This window comes from Eulemur rufifrons, chromosome 2 (assembly GCF_041146395.1).
Source record: "Eulemur rufifrons isolate Redbay chromosome 2, OSU_ERuf_1, whole genome shotgun sequence".
Classification (NCBI taxonomy): domain Eukaryota; kingdom Metazoa; phylum Chordata; class Mammalia; order Primates; family Lemuridae; genus Eulemur; species Eulemur rufifrons.
This window is the reverse complement of record NC_090984.1, coordinates 67,472,320-67,490,462: the sequence shown is the minus strand read 5'-3', so window position 1 is coordinate 67,490,462 and position 18,143 is coordinate 67,472,320. Positions and strand designations below refer to the sequence as shown.

The 18,143-nt window shown below is 35.2% G+C and overlaps 1 protein-coding gene across 5 annotated transcripts in view; it reads right to left on the bottom strand.

The window, feature by feature from the left end:
- ARHGAP5 (Rho GTPase activating protein 5) overlaps positions 1–18,143 on the bottom strand; it is a 71,645-nt gene that overhangs the window by 36,668 nt on the left and 16,834 nt on the right. The window lies entirely within an intron of this gene.

The window sequence follows — 18,143 nt, the reverse complement described above, 5'->3', positions numbered from 1 at the left end:
CAACATCCTCAAATAAATACTATAATGAATAACATTAAAAAAAAACACACAACACCTCAACTGCTTCACTGGTAACCAACAAACGGACAAAACTTAAGTGTCAAAAAGCAGTTGAGTAGGCTTTCAAAGAACCAATCCAGGAAACAAGAAAATCTGGACCTCTATTCTTTTAGACGTGATTCTTGAAGTTAAAAAAAAAATCAAAGAAATGAGACAACAGAAGACGAAATGTAAAGAAACAGAAGGAAAAATGCCATCACAGAAACAAAACGCTCTTGAGAAGCACCAAGTAAAAGACTTAATATGATTGAAAAGATCAGAATAAAATGGAAAAGACCATCAGAGTTCCCCCTTCCCACTATGTTATTATTACACACATCAAAAAACGCTGGGTTTCGCTTCTATCTATCTAATCTATTTAGAGACAAGGTCTTGCTCTACTGCCCAGGCTGGAGTGGCCTGATCATATAGCTCACTGTAATACTTAACTCCTAGGCTTAAGTAATCCTCCTCCCACATTAACCTCCCCAGTAGCTAGGACCACAGGTGCGTGCCACCACGCCCAGCTAAGTTTTTGGTGTTTTTTTTTTTTTTTCCCCAGAAATGGGGACTTGCTGTGTTGCTCATGCTGGTCTTGAACCCCTAGCCTGAAGAGATCCTCCCTCCTGCCTCAGCCTCCCAAAGCGCTGGGATTACAGGAGAAAAGCACCACACAGGCCCTTGCTCCCATTTAAAAAAGAAGTCTCAATCTTACTCTCCTTGGTAGTTACTGCTCCAAGATGCTACTCCCTTTTGCAGACAAACTATGTGGAAGTCATCTATAATAGCTGTTGCCAATTTATCTCCTTCCATTCACTCTTAAGTGCATTCAAATTAGTCTATCACCCTCATCACTCCACTAAATCTGCTCTTATTACCATCACCAATGATTGCTGAAAAACTAAGACGAGAACTAGCCATTGGAAAACAGTCGCTTTCTTCACTGGACTTCTAGCAAACCAATCCTATTACCTTACTCGCTTTCCCACTCTTACTTTCCTTTGCTGGTCCCTCCCCACCAACACTGTAACACTGTGAATACTCCACACAATTCAGTCCCTGATTGTCTTTTCTCCATCTATGCTCACCCTCTTGGTACAGTTAATATTTTCTGCTCAGCTCTTTCTCCTACTCTAACCTAATGTAAAACAACCTACCTGACATCTTCACTTGAAACACTAAGAGAGATTTATTTTTAACATGTCCCAAACTCCAGATGCTTTCCTTAAAATGTACTCTATCTTCAGCCTTTTCCATCTCAGTTGTTGGCAATTGCATCCTTTCAGTTGTTCAGTATAAAGATCTTGCAGTCATCCTTGATCTCTCTTTTTTCTCTCATATCCTACTTCCAATTGTTAAGCGCACAAATATAATGGAAGTTATGTCTCACCATCTTCACTGTTAACTCCCTCGTCCATAAAGCTATCACCATTTCACAGATCTGGATTACTGCATTGACTGCTTAACTAATACCACCTGTTTCTACCAAAATTCTCTGCAGGCCATTCTCTATAGAGCAGCCAGATGAAGGTGGCTCCCCAAATAATAGCCTGAAATGCCATATACAATCTGCATGTCTTAGACTCTGCTCCTTAATATTCTGACTTCATTTCCCTCTACTTTTCTCATCATTCATTCTCTTCCCCAAACTACATGGCTCCCTTGCTATTTTAGTATGTCAGGAATGCTCCTGCCTTAGGACTTTGTATTGGCTGTTCCCTTTACCTTCTCTATATTGACCACCATATTAAAAACTGCATCCTACTGCTGTCTTCCCAGCCCCTCCCCAGTACTCCCAACTCCTCTTACTCTGCTTTTTCTCTCCACAACACTATATAATTTACTCATGTATTATTACTATTATTATTATTGGTCTCCCTCGCTATAATTTAAGCTCGACACAAGGGCAGGAATTTTTATTTGCTTTGATCATCAACATACCCCAAAGACCTGATACACTGTGAAAGAAATCAGTCCAAGTAGTACAGAAAGATATCTGAGGTGTCTTCTAAAATAATGAGCTTAATTTGTAGAATGAATGACCTTACTATGTATTAGGAAAGATAAACAATAAATAAGAGTGAATCATCAAGTTAGAGACATATTATATTGAACTCAGTAAGCTTCAGAATCTTAAAAGCATCCAGGCTGAAAAAAACAAATCACCAACAGTTGGGAGAAGATATCAGGCTAGCCTCAGAGTGATCAGTAAAACTCAAGTCAGAAGAGTCATTTGTAAGAATGTTCATGGGAAAAGAATATGTTGAGAATGCTTTACTTAGCCAATACGTCATTCAGGTGTGTAAAACCAGTAACTAATTTTTTTAAAAAGTTCTCAAATATATAATAATTATATTTAAATTATAGCACTCTCAAAGTCATTCTGAAAAACCAAACACATTAAAAAACAACTTATGCTGAAGAATTTGTGTTATGAAAAACATTAACAGTGAACAATGTACATAGTTGAACATAGAACTAATTCTAAGTAACAGTGGTATGACTATTAAATAAAATATAATTTATAATTTTGCAGGTAAAGCTATAAAGTGTAAAAATAATTTGATAACAGGCCAGAACCAAAAGCCTCAACTTATCCTAACAGGGGGAAATGGGATACAAGAGATAATGTAATTATACTAGTGCACAATAGGTATGATGTTTATTATTTGTGGGGTGGAGTAAAGATGATAAACTGAAATGGAGCTTAATGTAATATTTAAAGATAAAAATAAGCAGCACATAGATAGTTCCTTTTTATATATTTGCTAATGATGACTAAAAAATAGAAAACAAACCAAAAAAAAAAAACCCCAAACAAACATATAAAAATAATTATAAATAAAGTAAGATCAGCTATAAAAAAAGACTTTAAGTCTTGGTATAAAACTAAACCCAACTAACCACTAGCCATTTAAACAAAGAGACTCCAAAGAGCTGAAAGTGAAAGGATGAGTGAAAGTAATGAGGTTTTGTTTTTAAAAGAGCAATGTTAACACTGGAGTTGTCTTCAAGGCAAAAAAATCTTTAACTATATAAAGACTCACTTGACAATTATCCAGAATTCAAACCACCACATAGCAACAAATTATAGCAGAAATAAGTAAACATCTATGGAAACAGAGTAACAGGTGGAAATTTTAAATGATCTCCTCTAATCTATCAGCTCAAGTATGTCAAAATTAATGATAATAAAGACTTGAATTAAGGTTAATTTTAGTAGACTCACACACACATTAGGTAAATTTTAAGAATAGTATAAACAGTATAATCCCATTTCTGTAAAAATAAATCATTCATGTTAAATATAGCCAAAATTAAAAACAAATACCAAACTATGACAATAATCCTCTGGGTTTGGAATGAGGGCATAGTGGGAAAGAGAAAGAAAAGTAGGGGAAATTATACAGAATTTTTAATGTAAGATATATTTTCTTTTGTAAAGGAAATTATTTTAAAAGGATCAAGATTACTTGTGTAACCAGAAAAAGTGGTGAGGTCTTAAAAATTTTATCCATCATATATAAATTTAAATCCTTCTCTTTCCAAAAAGGAAAAAGATCAGAAGTCATATTTTCCCCTAATGGCTTCCAATATGAGTTTTCTCTGGTCCCCATACACTCTGTTCCACACTCAAGAGATTTTCAACATATCCCAGCATATTTTGCAATTAAGGAAACCCACATAATACATGTACTACCTACCCTCCCTCTCCCTTTCTAATGTCCTCAAATCACACTTCACTGAGAAGTAGAAGACATGGGAACACCCTCATATTACCACCATGACCAACCTATCTATAACTCCACCCTGTTCCATCTTTTCCCTCCTATAATAACTGAAGTTCAGTTATATAAGCCACCATTCCCCACTCCTATCATCTAAATCCTTGATACCTTTTCCTCTCTTACTTCTCTCCTTCAGTTACTCTTATTCCCCATCCCTTTTCTCCTACAGCATCATTTTGTCCTCTCCTGGGTCATTCTTATAAATATATACTCTCTAATCTCTCTTATCTTTAAAAACAAATACAAAAACTCTTTGATTCCACATTGCCTTCTAGTTACTGCCCCAATTCTTGCTCCTTTTCATAGCAAAATTTCTTAAAAATGTCATCTGCATTCACTGTCTCTACTTTTCACACCCCATTCACTCTTCAACCCACTTCCAGCTGGCTTTCCCTAGCATTCCACTAAACTACTTGTCATGATCATATACTACCAAATAAAAAATAAATTTTCTTCATCCTTCTTCAGCTCTCAGCAACATTCTTTCTTGAACTTCTTCCTTAAACACTTGGTCTACGGCTCCCATATCACTACTCAACTAGTTTTTCTCTTTTCTCACCAAGGATTTCTTTTTCAGTTTTATCTCCCAACAAACAACTCTTCTAACCCCCAACTCAGTTCTGAGCTCTTCCTTCTCTAGCTGTATTCTGCCCTTATGTGAATTTAACTAATCCCACAAGTTTAAATTCTTTTACATCCTGATAACTCTTTCTCTGAGTACCAGATTCATACACCTAATTTTTAGACTATGACATTTCCACTTGGATGTTCACATAGATATTTTAAATATAACATAAAAAGCACAAACATGTCTTTATTTTTTCTGTTCTGAAACCTTTCACTTTGAGTCTTTTCTATCTTAGCAAATCCATCCAGTTGCTCAAACCTTAAATCTAGGAGACAATCTTGATTTTTCCCTTTTCCTTTATTCTCCAGTGAACATATCATTAGCCCTGTTGTTATTACTTCCAAAATGCTATCTAAAATTTGGTCACTTTTCCCTTTTTTGGTACCTGTACCTGGCACAACACCTAGGACAGGGTAGACACTCAGTAAACATTGACAGAAGGAAACAAAACCATAAATAGGCAAGAGAAAGCCTTCATGACACAAGATTTCTGTTAAAATACAAAGTACTGTTGGTTTACCAGTTTACAGAAACAGTTTCATTTACCTAATTCTTCATTCCTATGGCAGTCACTAGATAGGCATGTCTAAGCATAAGCATCCTAACCTAGTCAAGATTCCTACGAAATAATGATTATTTGTCATAAAGTTACAGGAAGACTTAAATAGCCAACTCTATATGAATTCATCTGGACATAAGATGATGTATACTTTCAACAGTGTGTAACAACTAAGAAATCACTATAACATGCTAGGTTATTATGAAGGATACAAAAACCAGTGGAATTTAATACCTTCAAGAAACACATAACCTATTATGATGAAAAAACACCTCACTACCAGTTATTTTATTATTAGCACATACAAAATAGTATGTGATTAAGTGTCGAAAAAATAGTTGACTTTAACCCAACCCAGACTTCAAAAGGTAGACCTTTTGATATAGGAAGGGATGAGGTGAGAGACACTTCAGGAATTGAGAAAGCATCTAGTCTATAAGTCATTTACTCATCTAAACATTTGAGTGATTACTGTAAGTCAGGACAAGAACTTAGAAATCACCAGAAACTGCCATTTATTTACTGGTTACTATATAATAGGCACTTAATTCTATATGCATAATCTTAAATCTTCGCAATACCTCTGAGATAGCCACTATTATTTTCCATCTATTTTGACATACCTGGAATTTAAGAGTATATGTGGGAGTGAATAATAAGGGTAGAAAGGTAGGCAAGAGCCACATACTGCGTACACCTAACCTCAGTTAGGTGGCTAACTGAGGAATTTTAACTTTATACACAGGCTATAAATCTAGTTTGCAGGGAGAGGGATCAGGCACTTTATTATAGCACTGTGCTATCCCTCAGAAAGCAACATAAAGAACAGCTTGAAGTAATGGTGAATGAAGGAGAGAAACTTCAATTAAAAAGTTATTGAGGGCTGGGCGCGGTGGCTCACGCCTGTAATCCTAGCACTCTGGGAGGCCGAGGCGGGTGGATCGCTCAAGGTCAGGAGTTCGAGACCAGCCTGAGCAAGAGCGAGACCCCGTCTCTACTAAAAATAGAAAGAAATTATATGGACAACTAAAAATATATATATAGAAAAATTAGCCGGGCATAGTGGCGCATGCCTGTAGTCCCAGCTACTCGGGAGGCTGAGGCATGAGGATCGCTTGAGCCCAGGAGTTTGAGGTTGCTGTGAGCTAGGCTGACGCCACGGCACTCACTCTAGCCTGGGCAACAAAGTGAGACTCTATCTCAAAAAAAAAAAAAAAAAAAAAAAAAGTTATTGAGGCCAGGCGAGGTGGCTCACGCCTGTAATCCTAGCACTCTGGGAGGCCGAGGCGGGCGGATTGTTTGAGCTCAGGAGTTCGAGACCAGCCTGAGCAAGAGCAAGACCCGGTCTCCACTAAAAATAGAAAGAAATCATACACACAGATAAAAATATTTATAGAAAAAATTAGCCAGGCATGGTGGCACATGCCTGTAGTCCCAGCTACTCGGGAGGCTGAGGCAGGAGGATTGCTTGAGACCAGGAGTTTGAGGTTGCTGTGAGCTAGGATGATGCCACGGCACTCAATCTAGCCTGGGCAACAAAGCGAGACTCTGTCTCAAAAAAAAAAAAAAAAAAAATTATTGTACCATAAATACTGGTGAAAATGTGGAGGAACTGGACACACCATACATTGCTGGTGGCGATTTAAAATGGTACACCCACTCTGGAAAACAGTTTGGCAGTTTCTTATAAGACTAAATATGAAATTATTATACAAACAAGCAATTGTACTCTTGGGCATTTATCCCAGAGACACAAAAACTTACGTTCATACAAAAACCTGTACTTGACTGTCCACAGCAACTTTATTCAAGATAGCCAAAAACTGGAAACAACCCTTCAACAGGTTAAAAAACTGATATATTCAAACCATGGAATAGTACTCAGAAATGAAAAGGAACAAACTGTTCATACATGCAACAACTTAACTGAATTTCAAGGGAATTATGCTAAATGAAAAAAGTCAATTCCAGAAAGTTATATACTGTATATACTCCCATTTATATAACATTCTTGAAATGACAAAATTATAGAAATGAAAAACAGATTAGTGGGGGGGGGTAGAGATGGGGGAGGGGGTGAAAAGGAGAAGGGTGTGGTTATAAAAAAACAACACAAGGAATCTGTTGGTGATGGAACTGTTTTGCATCTTGACTGTGGTGGGGGATACACAAATCTATATATCTGAAAAATTGAAAAGAACTAAACATACACACAAACGAGTACAAGTAAAACTGGGGACAAATCCTCTCAACCAGGGTCAATTTTGCCCTCCAGGAAGCATATGGCAATGTCTAGAGACATTTTTGGTTGTCGCTGGGGGGATGCTATTGGCTTCTAGTGGGTAGAAATCAGGAGTGCTGCTAAACATTACAGAATTCACAGACCACTTCCACAACAAAAGATTATACAGCCCAAAATTATCAGTAATGCTGAAGTTGAGAAACCCTGGTATAGCAGAATGTTATCTTTAAGGAAATTCCTGTGAGGTTCTAGAAGTCAGTCATACAAGGCATGTTTGTACCTGTTCAATAGGTTTTTACTTATAGGTCATAGCTTTTACTTCCCTATCCTCACCATGATTGGGTAAGATGTTCAGGAATGCGTTACAGTAGGTCAGAGTTATATGCTATTGCTGTTTATCATACTTGGCTTGTTTATCATACTTTATTTCGCTGTAAAATGTGTTGCTTTCATTTCATTTTCACAATCTTAAGGTTGTCATTACTTTTTGTCTTATTACAATGACCTTTTTTAAAACAACATTTTGAGATAAGTGTAGATTTACAGTTACATGCTATTGTAAAAAAAACCAAAAAAAATGAAGAGAGATCCCATGTTCCCTTTGCCCAGTTTCCCACGATAGTAGTATCTTATAAAACTACAGTATAATATCACAACCAGGGTACTGACATTAATATGATCCACAGATCTTATTTACATTTCCCAGTTTTACTTGTACTCATTTGTGTGTATTTAGTTCTTTGTAATCTCTCACACGTGTAGGTTTTTTTTATTCCCCACCAGTCAAGATACAGAACAATTTTCCTAACCCCTGGTGACCATTAAATCTGTTTTTCATTTCACTGTGCTAGGCTACTAAAAACAAGGACCAACAACTCAAGTTTGGCTACAGATATATTCCTGAAAAGTCTGAGAATGTTAACTTTAATAAAGGTCCACACGTGACTCAAGACTGAGAAACACTATTATAGGTTATACAAAGATGAACAATAATCATAATTGTCCTCAAAAAGCTTATACCATCAAAACCAAATATTATTAAACTACAATATAAAGTGATTACTTTAGGTGGGAAATAGTAGTATTATGCTATAGTATAAACACAACAATGTGAGAAAAAAGCCTTTAGTGGAGAGCCAGGACTCTACGAAGGTTTAACACATTACCTGCCACGTGAGTTGTATTTAACTCACTAGTTTTGAGCCTAGGGCTTTGTGAAGCACATGTAACTCACACAACTCTTCACCTTAGGAGCTGCAAGAACTACTTTTCAAGCTGCATATAACTCACGCACAGAAAACAATAAAAAAAAAATAACAATTTTTTTCATTAAATTAGAAAGGATCATTTTATTTTCAAAGTTTGTATTCTATTTTTGTAATAAAACACCATGGCCCCAAGGAAAAAATTTTTTTTCTAGCGTAGCAGTCAATGTGTTAATCCCCTCTCTTTTAAGCTTATAAAAGATGTAGGTGCTGGCTGAAAGTCCAAACACTTCAGAAAACAGCCCTTGTGAAGGCTCTCTCACACTTTTACTCTAACACCAGGTTTAATGAGGGAAGAGAAAATAACAGTGTAAATAAATGCAGTTTAGGTTCTTGTACATACTCATCAGGCAAAATGGTTCTAACCTTGATTCAGGAAACTGTATTCTCTTAAGATAGCATCTTCCTGAAAAAGTACTTCAACATATATTATCTGGCAGCTACTTTACTTATGTCATTAATCAACTTAAATAAAAAATAAGTCTAGAGTCACCTGGAGAGAGTTACAGCAAAATATCTAGCTACTCAAGTGAATGGGGAGATTTCTACCTGGTATCCCCAAATATACATTATCAAGTATATTCAAATGAAAATAAGTTTTTCATTAAATTTGGCATCTCAATCCTATAAACACCGTTGCTCTCTTTGCTTCCCTCCTTATATGTTAGGTACTTTCTGTTATTCTAAGGTGTGCCAATCAGAGCATTAGTAAAGAATGAAGAAAAATTTCAGTGTCTTCTTCTTCCCTCACACCTTATAATAGGGTTATTAATCTGGGGTCCACAGGTCTTCAGGATGTGAAACCCTTAAAACTCCAGTAAGATTCTTTGCATGTGCATTTTCCCAGGGAAAATAACTAAACCTCTCCTTAGATTTGCAAAGGCTAAGAACAATTTCCCAGAAGTTCAAAACAATTACTGTATACAAAGTTTACAAGGTGTACTTTTTATATGGACAAAGTTAGGTACAATCACAAGATCATACAATCTCCTTTGTCACACCCATATAGTCTAAGGATTAGAAACATCAAAAACTACTACTTTAAAAAAAGCAATCCTCTTATCCTCTGGGGTTTGTCTTATTTAAAAGTCACAGATTAAGCCTCATTTACTTGAGTATTCCTTCATAACATCAACTGAGATTACAGGAAAATACGACAGAACTAGAAATCATAAAACTGTATCTACTGTAAAACATCTCTTCTAGGACTGAGACAATTTGTAGTATACCAAATTTTGGAGTACATACAATTGGCAATCCTATAAATTTACCTATAATCTTCCAATAGTAACAATGTCCATTAATATAGTAAGAACAGAATTATTTTATGTTACAGGAGTTAAGTACCTCCTTGACACGTTAACTGAATATATTTTAGTAACTACAATCAATATGCTTCAGAAATGAGTAACTTCAATAATTATTACGATGCCAGTTTTTTGCTAACCATTCAATATGCTGCTATAAACACTAAGAAAAAGGTATAAATAAAGCCACACCAAAGAAATTTATGTTTGCCAAATTACTTTTAAAGCAGTGAAAGCCAAGTATGCCACTGACACAATCTTTTAAATTAAGTCTCATTAAAACACATGAATTAGAAATATACTTTAAAAATTAACCAACTAATATTTCAATCTGAATTTGAAAAGCAATAAATCATGGTCAAATGGACAACATGAAAACAAATTCAAAGAAACAGCAAATATAGGCAGAAATACCTGTGCTATATATATATCCACATTTATATATTGTCATAAATTGGTGCAGCCAGCACCAAAAATGTTGAAGAAACAAATTTTAACTTTATGAGCAATTACAGAAACACCATAGATCTAGTTAATCTATCATAGGTAGACCAATTTACCCAATTTAATAAAAGCAATAGAAATGGTTCTGAAGAAAGGCTAAGTAAGTAGCAGGCCAAGGTGGGAGGCTCACTTGAGCCTCAGAGTTCAATGCTACAGTGAGTTATGATCATGCCACTGCCCTCCAGCCCAGGCAACAGAGTGAGATCCTGAGGGAGGCAAAGAAGGCAAAACGGAAGAAGGGAAGAAGTGAAGGAAGGAGGGAGGGGAGGCAAGGTAGGCAAAGTAAATGTTTTCCAGATAAGACAAGATATGAAAAGAACCAGTTTTGCTAAACCTTGTTGAAAATATAAAACATTTAATTTTCAACAAAATGAACTTTACTAGACTAAATCCCTCTAGAGCAGAGCCAATGACCAAGTTAGACCTGCATCGGATTCTAACAGTGTTCTGGATAGTAGGCATTTAATAAAATGCCTGGTGAATAAAATGAGTTTGAGTCAAAATAAATTGTAATTACTTAACAAATACATAAACAGTTCTTTTATAACTGCCACAAAAACAAGGCCATATATTTATACTGGCTTAAATGATCACAGTACAACATACAGTACTGTACTAGACCACACAGATCAACTATAAACAAGACACAAATCTTCCCTATAGTAGACATTGTGGTTTTCATCCTTCAGAAATTACTTCAATTTGGGGGAAAGCCAATGTCACCCAAAGCTCTCATGATAAAGGCTCAGACCTAAATTCAGAAGGGTAATTCTACTCCCCTGGCCAGAGTATATTGGTTAGAAGTAGATGCAGGATCCAATTCAAGTCAAAGAGACTAGAAAAGATGCTGGTTGAAGGGTCTGCGAAAGCAGCTTTCTCACTCTCATAAACATACTTCCTGTACAATGGTGACCTCACCTTCTCCCCTAAAGGGCTATCTACAAGGTAATAATGGATATAATGGAGTAATCTAATCAAGATAACTCCCAGAAAAATAGGTAAAAATTAGAAAAATCTGAAACTTTCAATCACTTCAAGACTTTGCTAAATGAAGAATCCTTAGTGAAGTGCAAGCCTAACATATTGGATCTGTAAGCATTGTTGTTTTTATAGTAAGCTTTTTAATGTCCAATTTTTATTTAGCCTTCATTAAAATTTCTTTAAGAACCTGATTTCTCTCAGATGTGCACAGTGACAGTTAATCTAACAACTAAGGTTAAGTGATATACACTAAAAACAAAAAGCATGCTTACCCTATAATCCAGCAGTCCCAACCTTTTTGGCACCAGGGACCAGTTTCATGGAAGACAATTTTTCCCCGGTGAGGGGCGGAGGGCCTCAGGCAGTGATGAAAGTGATGGGGAATGGCTGCAGGCCAGTTCCTAAGAGGCCAAGGACTGGTACCACAGTACCAGTCCACGACCCAGGGGTTGGTAACCACAGGTATATAATCTATGCATTTTAATGTAATTCAACAGAAAACATTTTCACTTATTTCATTACTTTTATATCGAGAATGAACAATTTACAGATCAAATGAGGTTCTAGAAGTCAGAAGTCAAATAATTCTAAACCTAAGATTCACAACATTCTAAAGATCTACCATATTAACAACATGGTATCAAGTTACTATTTGCAGATATAAAATCAACATCTAGTGACTCTCTATATATTAATATGTCTTCAGGTTTTTTTAAAATACCTATATTGGTATTCTCCCAAATAGGCTCCAAACCCCACTTACAATGGCTAAAACAGCACAATCGTTAACACAATACCTGATAGTGGATTTAGGTAAGAAGGGAACAGTAAAATACAGAGAAGAGAACACGAACTGGAAGGAACATTTGAGAACAAAATAGGAGGCAGTGATTGCTAATATAAATAAGAAGATGAAAAGATTCAGGACTTGGAAGTAAGATACGAAAACAATTTTAAAAGAAGTTAAAAATGAAAAATCAGAATATCAGTTTACACTAATGTACCACAAAATTCACCAAGTATTTTACTATTTACTCTATCTGAATCAAGCCAACAGAACTGAAATAGATAACAAAGAAAAAACAAACTAGCTTAAACAAAGGTATACGTCACTTCATTGAATTTATGTGTGAAAAACTGGCATTTCAGCCTAAGCAAGAGCAAGACCCCAACTCTACCAAAAAAAAAAAAAAAGAAAGAAAAGAAAAGCAAAATTAGCTGGGCTTGATGACACCTGCCTGTAGTCCCAACTATTTGGGAAGCTAAGGCAGGAGGATCACTTGAGCCCAGGAGTTTGAGGTTGCAGTGAACTATGACACTGCCACCACTGCACTCTAGCCCAGGTGACAGAGCAAAATTCTTTCTCAAAAAACAAAACAAAAACCGGCATTTTATTAATACGACTCGTATTTTCTCATTCAGTTTCATTCTCTTAAAGCACTGTTTTTCAAACACTAGTAGTTACTAAATCAATTCAGTAGATCACAATCAGTACTTTTGCACTTTTATAGACCAGAAAAATCAAAATAACATATACAGTTATCCCACAGTATCCTGCAAAGGATTACTTTAAGGACCTCCGCAAATACCAAAATCTGAGGATGCTCAAGTCTCTTATATAAAATGGTATAGTATTTGTATATAACTTATGGTCATCTTCCTGTGTACTTTAAATCATCTCTAAATTACCTATAACACCCAATACAATATAAATGCTATTAAATCGCTGTTATACTATATTGTTTTTAAATTTGTGTTATTTATTGTTGTATTGATTTTTTTTCCCCCTGAATATTTTTGATCCACAGTTTTTTGAATTTGAGGATACAAAACCCATGGAGACAGAGGGCCCACTGTACAATAAACGTAAGTATTGTTTTGTGAAGTTGCATTTCAGTTATGTAGAAATATCTGCGTGTATAATGGGTCATCATTTTTTTAAAAAATACTTCTCACTGCTGGTTGCAATCAAAAATGTCTTAGAGGTTTTGTTCCTATAACTAACACTAAACTCATTTTGGAATATAAAGCAAAAGACAGCCAAGCATAAAGCTGTCTCTGGCAGGAATGACAACTAAGCTGACTTTAAGAGAAACATATCTCTGAGCCCTCCTTAGGTTTCACCGATGCCTAAAAGTTACGTTTTTCAGGTGTCAAGGAATGGCTCCCATTCCAGAATCAAAGAATGGAGATAAACATAATGACCTTTTCTCTTGTAGAAAAAACATAAAGTGGTGCATAAACTCAGGAAGAAAAATTATAGGAGTATTTAATTTGAAAATGAGTCAGAAAACTAATCCCGCAAATGAGACAAAGCATTGTTCTGAAATACAGGCCGTGTATATCTGGAGTATATTTCAGGCCTGATGCACACTATAGCATCATTTATTTAGCACTGCTATATGCCAAGCACTTGAAACGCAGATTTCCAATTTCTACTACAACTCCAAGAGAAATATTATAATTCCTAATTTATAGGCGAGGGAACCAACTAAGAAAAAGGTAAATGGTTTATTCTTACTCTCTGCCTACTGTTCTTAAGGATCATCTTTGCTATTCGACCATTCAATATTGGCAGTTCCTCAATACAGTTAGGCAATCCTCTGTATTCATTCCTTACGGGATTTCATGTTGCCATCTCTATCTATTTCATCATCTTCTAAATATATACCTTCAACTCAGACCTCTGCTGAGGAATCATAACTGCCTACGTGACATGTCCACTTCAATTCAAAAACTAAAGTTATAATTGTTACTGCCCAACTCCAAACCTGGCGGATTTCCAATGCTCTATCTCTCATGAACAGCATCGTCACCGATGAAGCTGAATAAGCTAGAATCCTAGGAGTATCTTTCCTATCTCATTCATTATCTTCGCCTCCCATATGCAGCATATCATCAAATCCTATGGATTTTAAGTATGTCTCAAATCCATCCCATTCTCCATTGCCACCATTCTCTCTCCCTACGCCAAATGCTCCAAGCTTTCATCATGGTTCACTTAAGACTACTGTAATATACTAACTGGTCTTCTATATCCTCTCTAGCCCTCACTCAACCCATTTTCCATACTGTAACCAAGTGATCTCAAGAAACAAAACCACTCACTTTCTAGTTGCAAAGTATTCTTAGCTAAATTTCTAACATTGCTAACAGGTCTCAGAGTCTGGTCCCTATTTTAAGTCTCTCTTTATGCTGCTCTCTTCTCTAGAAAGTCAGCCAATTATATGGCTGCTGGAAAAATCCAGCCTGCCATCTGTTTTTGAAAATAGTTTTATTAGAACACATCCATGCTTATTAGCTTACATAATATTGTCCATGGCTGCTTTCGCACTACAACAGATTTGACCAGTTACAATAGACATTGTATGTATAAAGCCTAAAATATTTGCTATCTAGCCCTTTACAGAAAGTTTGCCAGTGCCTGCCCTAGATCAATGGCCAAACACACTGACTTCCTTTAAGAATACACTATGTTCTTTCCCATCACATGCATATGCTACATACTCAGAATTACTCTGCATTTCACCCCACCATTCCCCTATTTAACTCATATTTACCTATTGTATCTAACTAAAAATGATACTTTTCAAGAATGCCTTTCCTTATCATTTAGACCAGCACATCCCAATTCAGCCTGGTTACATTTCAAATGTTAAACAGCCTCAAGTGGCTATTGTGTTGGAAAGACAGCCCTAAACCAGAGGTCTACTTCTGGACTTTCTATTCTATTGTCCAATGTGCCTACCCCCTGCACCAGTATAACACTGTCTTAAAAAATACTAAAGTTTTACTTTATATGATAGAACTAGTACACACACCACCACCATCACCATTCTACCCTGCCTTTCTTCTTCACAAGTATCCAGGCTATTCTAAGTCCTCTACTTTTCCATATAAATCAAAATCATTGTGTGAAATTTCTGGAAATCTTTTGAGACTTCCAATGAAACAATACTGAAACTAGAGCTCAGCCTGAAGAATATTGGCTTCTCTATGATATGCCATAAAAATGGACAAAAAGGCAAGAACTGTGACATTTATTTAGGTCTTTTTAATGTCTTTCAATGAAGTTTTTTTATACTTTTCCACATGGAGGTTTTACATGTTATGATTATTTTTAATGACTTGATAATCTGCAATGCTTTTGTAAATGATGTCTTCTCGAATTAGTTTTTCTTGTTATTTGTTGCTGATGTACAGAGAGATGAAATTGAATTTTGATTACTGATTTTATATTAAGCTACTCTGCTAATCCTATTAATACTAATACTTTGCCTGTAGATCCTTTTTGGCCTTTATATTGATAATCAAATGAGTCAGAAATAATTTTGTTTCCTCCTTTCCAACACTTTTACTTTCTTTTTCTTATCTTATTGCTTTAACTAGGATTTCCATGTAATACTGAATATAAGTGGTGATAGTGTGGCCCTGTCTTGTTCCTGATTGAAAAGGTAATGTACTTCCCCATGTAGGATGACAGATGACTTTTATTATAAATTTTGCTTGTTTGTGTGTTTGCAGATATCTTTTTTCGCATTAAGAAAGTTCTCATCTGTTCCTAATTTATTAGTTTTCCCATTTATTTGTTAAATTTTATCAAGTGCTTTTTCTCCATCTATTGCCACTGTAATATTTTTTCCCCTTTAGTCTGTTTACAAAGTAAACTACATGTATAGATTTTCTATTAAGCCATCCTTTGCACATGTGATATAAACCCAATGTGGACATAGTTTTCCTTTTTTATATTGTTGAGGTTTTTTGTTATTATAGGTCCAAAATCCCTCATCTAATATTCTTGGAGCAAGGTATGTTTCAGAATTCAAACTTTTTAGTTACTAGCAGCAATGTATGGTACACAAAGTATATTATGTAACAATCTCAGCACCTAGTACTCAAACACATTAATATTTTCACAGTGAACTCCATGGATATTTGCTTTAAATAACAATGATTATAAGCAAACTCTCATCTGTTCATGTCAGGATTTGCCACCAATGAGAATAGATCGAATCAGGTTGTGTTGGCAAGTTCTGAAACTTTTGGTTTTCATAGGTTAATGAATTTCAAAATAGCAGTTAAGAGTCTGGTCTGTGGACCTGTAATTCATTTAAAATTTCTATATGTACCCTCATGAGTAAAATGGGACTATAATTTTCCTTTTTACACCATCCTTGTCTGGTTCTAGAATTAAGGATAGCATAAATTGAAGCATGTATTTCTTTGCTTTCTATTCTCAAGAACAATTTATACAACATTGGAATGACCTCTTCCTTGAAAAGTCTCCTGTAAAATTATCCCAGCCTACTATTTCCTTGTTTGGAAAATCTACTACTTCACTTTTTAATAATTACAGGATTATTCAAAGCTTTCCTGTTTAGGTAAATTATTTTTCTAGAAGTTTGTTCATTTTGTTTAAGCTTTAAATTTGTTGGCATAAATGACAGCGTTCTCTATTATCCTTTTAATCTGATCTATCTGTGACTATGTCCTCCTTTTCATTCACAGTACTTATTTTTGCCTTCTCTTTTTCTCACCAATGTTGCCAGAGGTTTGTCTATTTTTCTAGTCTTTTCAAAAAATCAACATTTATCTTCGTTGATTTCTCTTGTGGTTTTTATACCTCTATCACTTCACAACAAAATGCCTTCATCTGCCTCTTGACTAAAAGTATAAAATTATACTAAAAGTATAATTTGAAAGACTATGCATCAATATGAAAAATACATACTACTATTAAAGAGAATGCTTCTGCTCTAAGGAATACATAATGAAATATTTAATGACAAAAAGAGTATAATGTCTCCAACTTAATCTCAAAGGGCTTAAAGAAAACCCCACACATATACAAACTGCTCATGCAGGTGAAGCAAAATGTAAACAATTGGCAAATCTGGGTCAAAGAATACACAGGTGTTCCTTTTACTATTCTTGTAACTATTATCTACGTTGAAAGTATTTCAAAATAAAAAGTTTCCAAAGCCATTAAGTAGGCTTGGGAACAAAAATAGAAAAATAACATACTCAAAAATAAAAGCAATTTAAAAATGGAAAGCCTGTGATGTTTTAATATAAGCAAATTAAAAGAAAAATATTGAGGTCTTTTGGCAGTGATAAAATGTATAGATGGGTCTAGTGATATTAGGGTGAATGTAAAGAGATGCCAGAGATATTCATTGCTGGTAGTGTGTGCTTTAAGTTAAGAGTACGTTCTATAAGTCTAGGTGAGTCTTATTTAAAAAGTTTACATGCCTAATCTAGAGTTAGTTAATGACAGAATAGGCTAGCTAAGGATAAAATAAGAAAATACTGTAACTTAGAAAATCAAATGGAGTCTATTCAACTATAATAGGCAGATAGTTACTATATGTAGGAAAACTACCTAGAATAAGCTTATTCAAAATATCCCTATCTGCAATTTGAGGCTGATAAACAGCACTCAGCTATAGAAAATATGTATTGATAATTCATAAGACTATGGACTTAACTGATGAAGAAATCATCAATATATTAGAATAAAAGCTCATTCAATGCTATCTTAAGACCAGAAAAATCTGGGAATAAAATTTTGTGTGCAATCTAGTGTCAAATAGTACTAGAAGTGAAGCTGCTAAAAATTATCACTGTGAAAAGAACTAATAAAAAAAGCATACCTATTTAGGTTTCTAATGCTTAATACCATCAGATGAATTAATACCTACTAAAAATCTGTAAGATGAAAGCATGCCATTTAGTCAGAATTCTACAATTCAAATTTCAGAAACTACTCTGTATGCCTTCAGGCAGTATACCACAATCCACAAAGAGGCTGCCTGGAAATGTTAATAAAT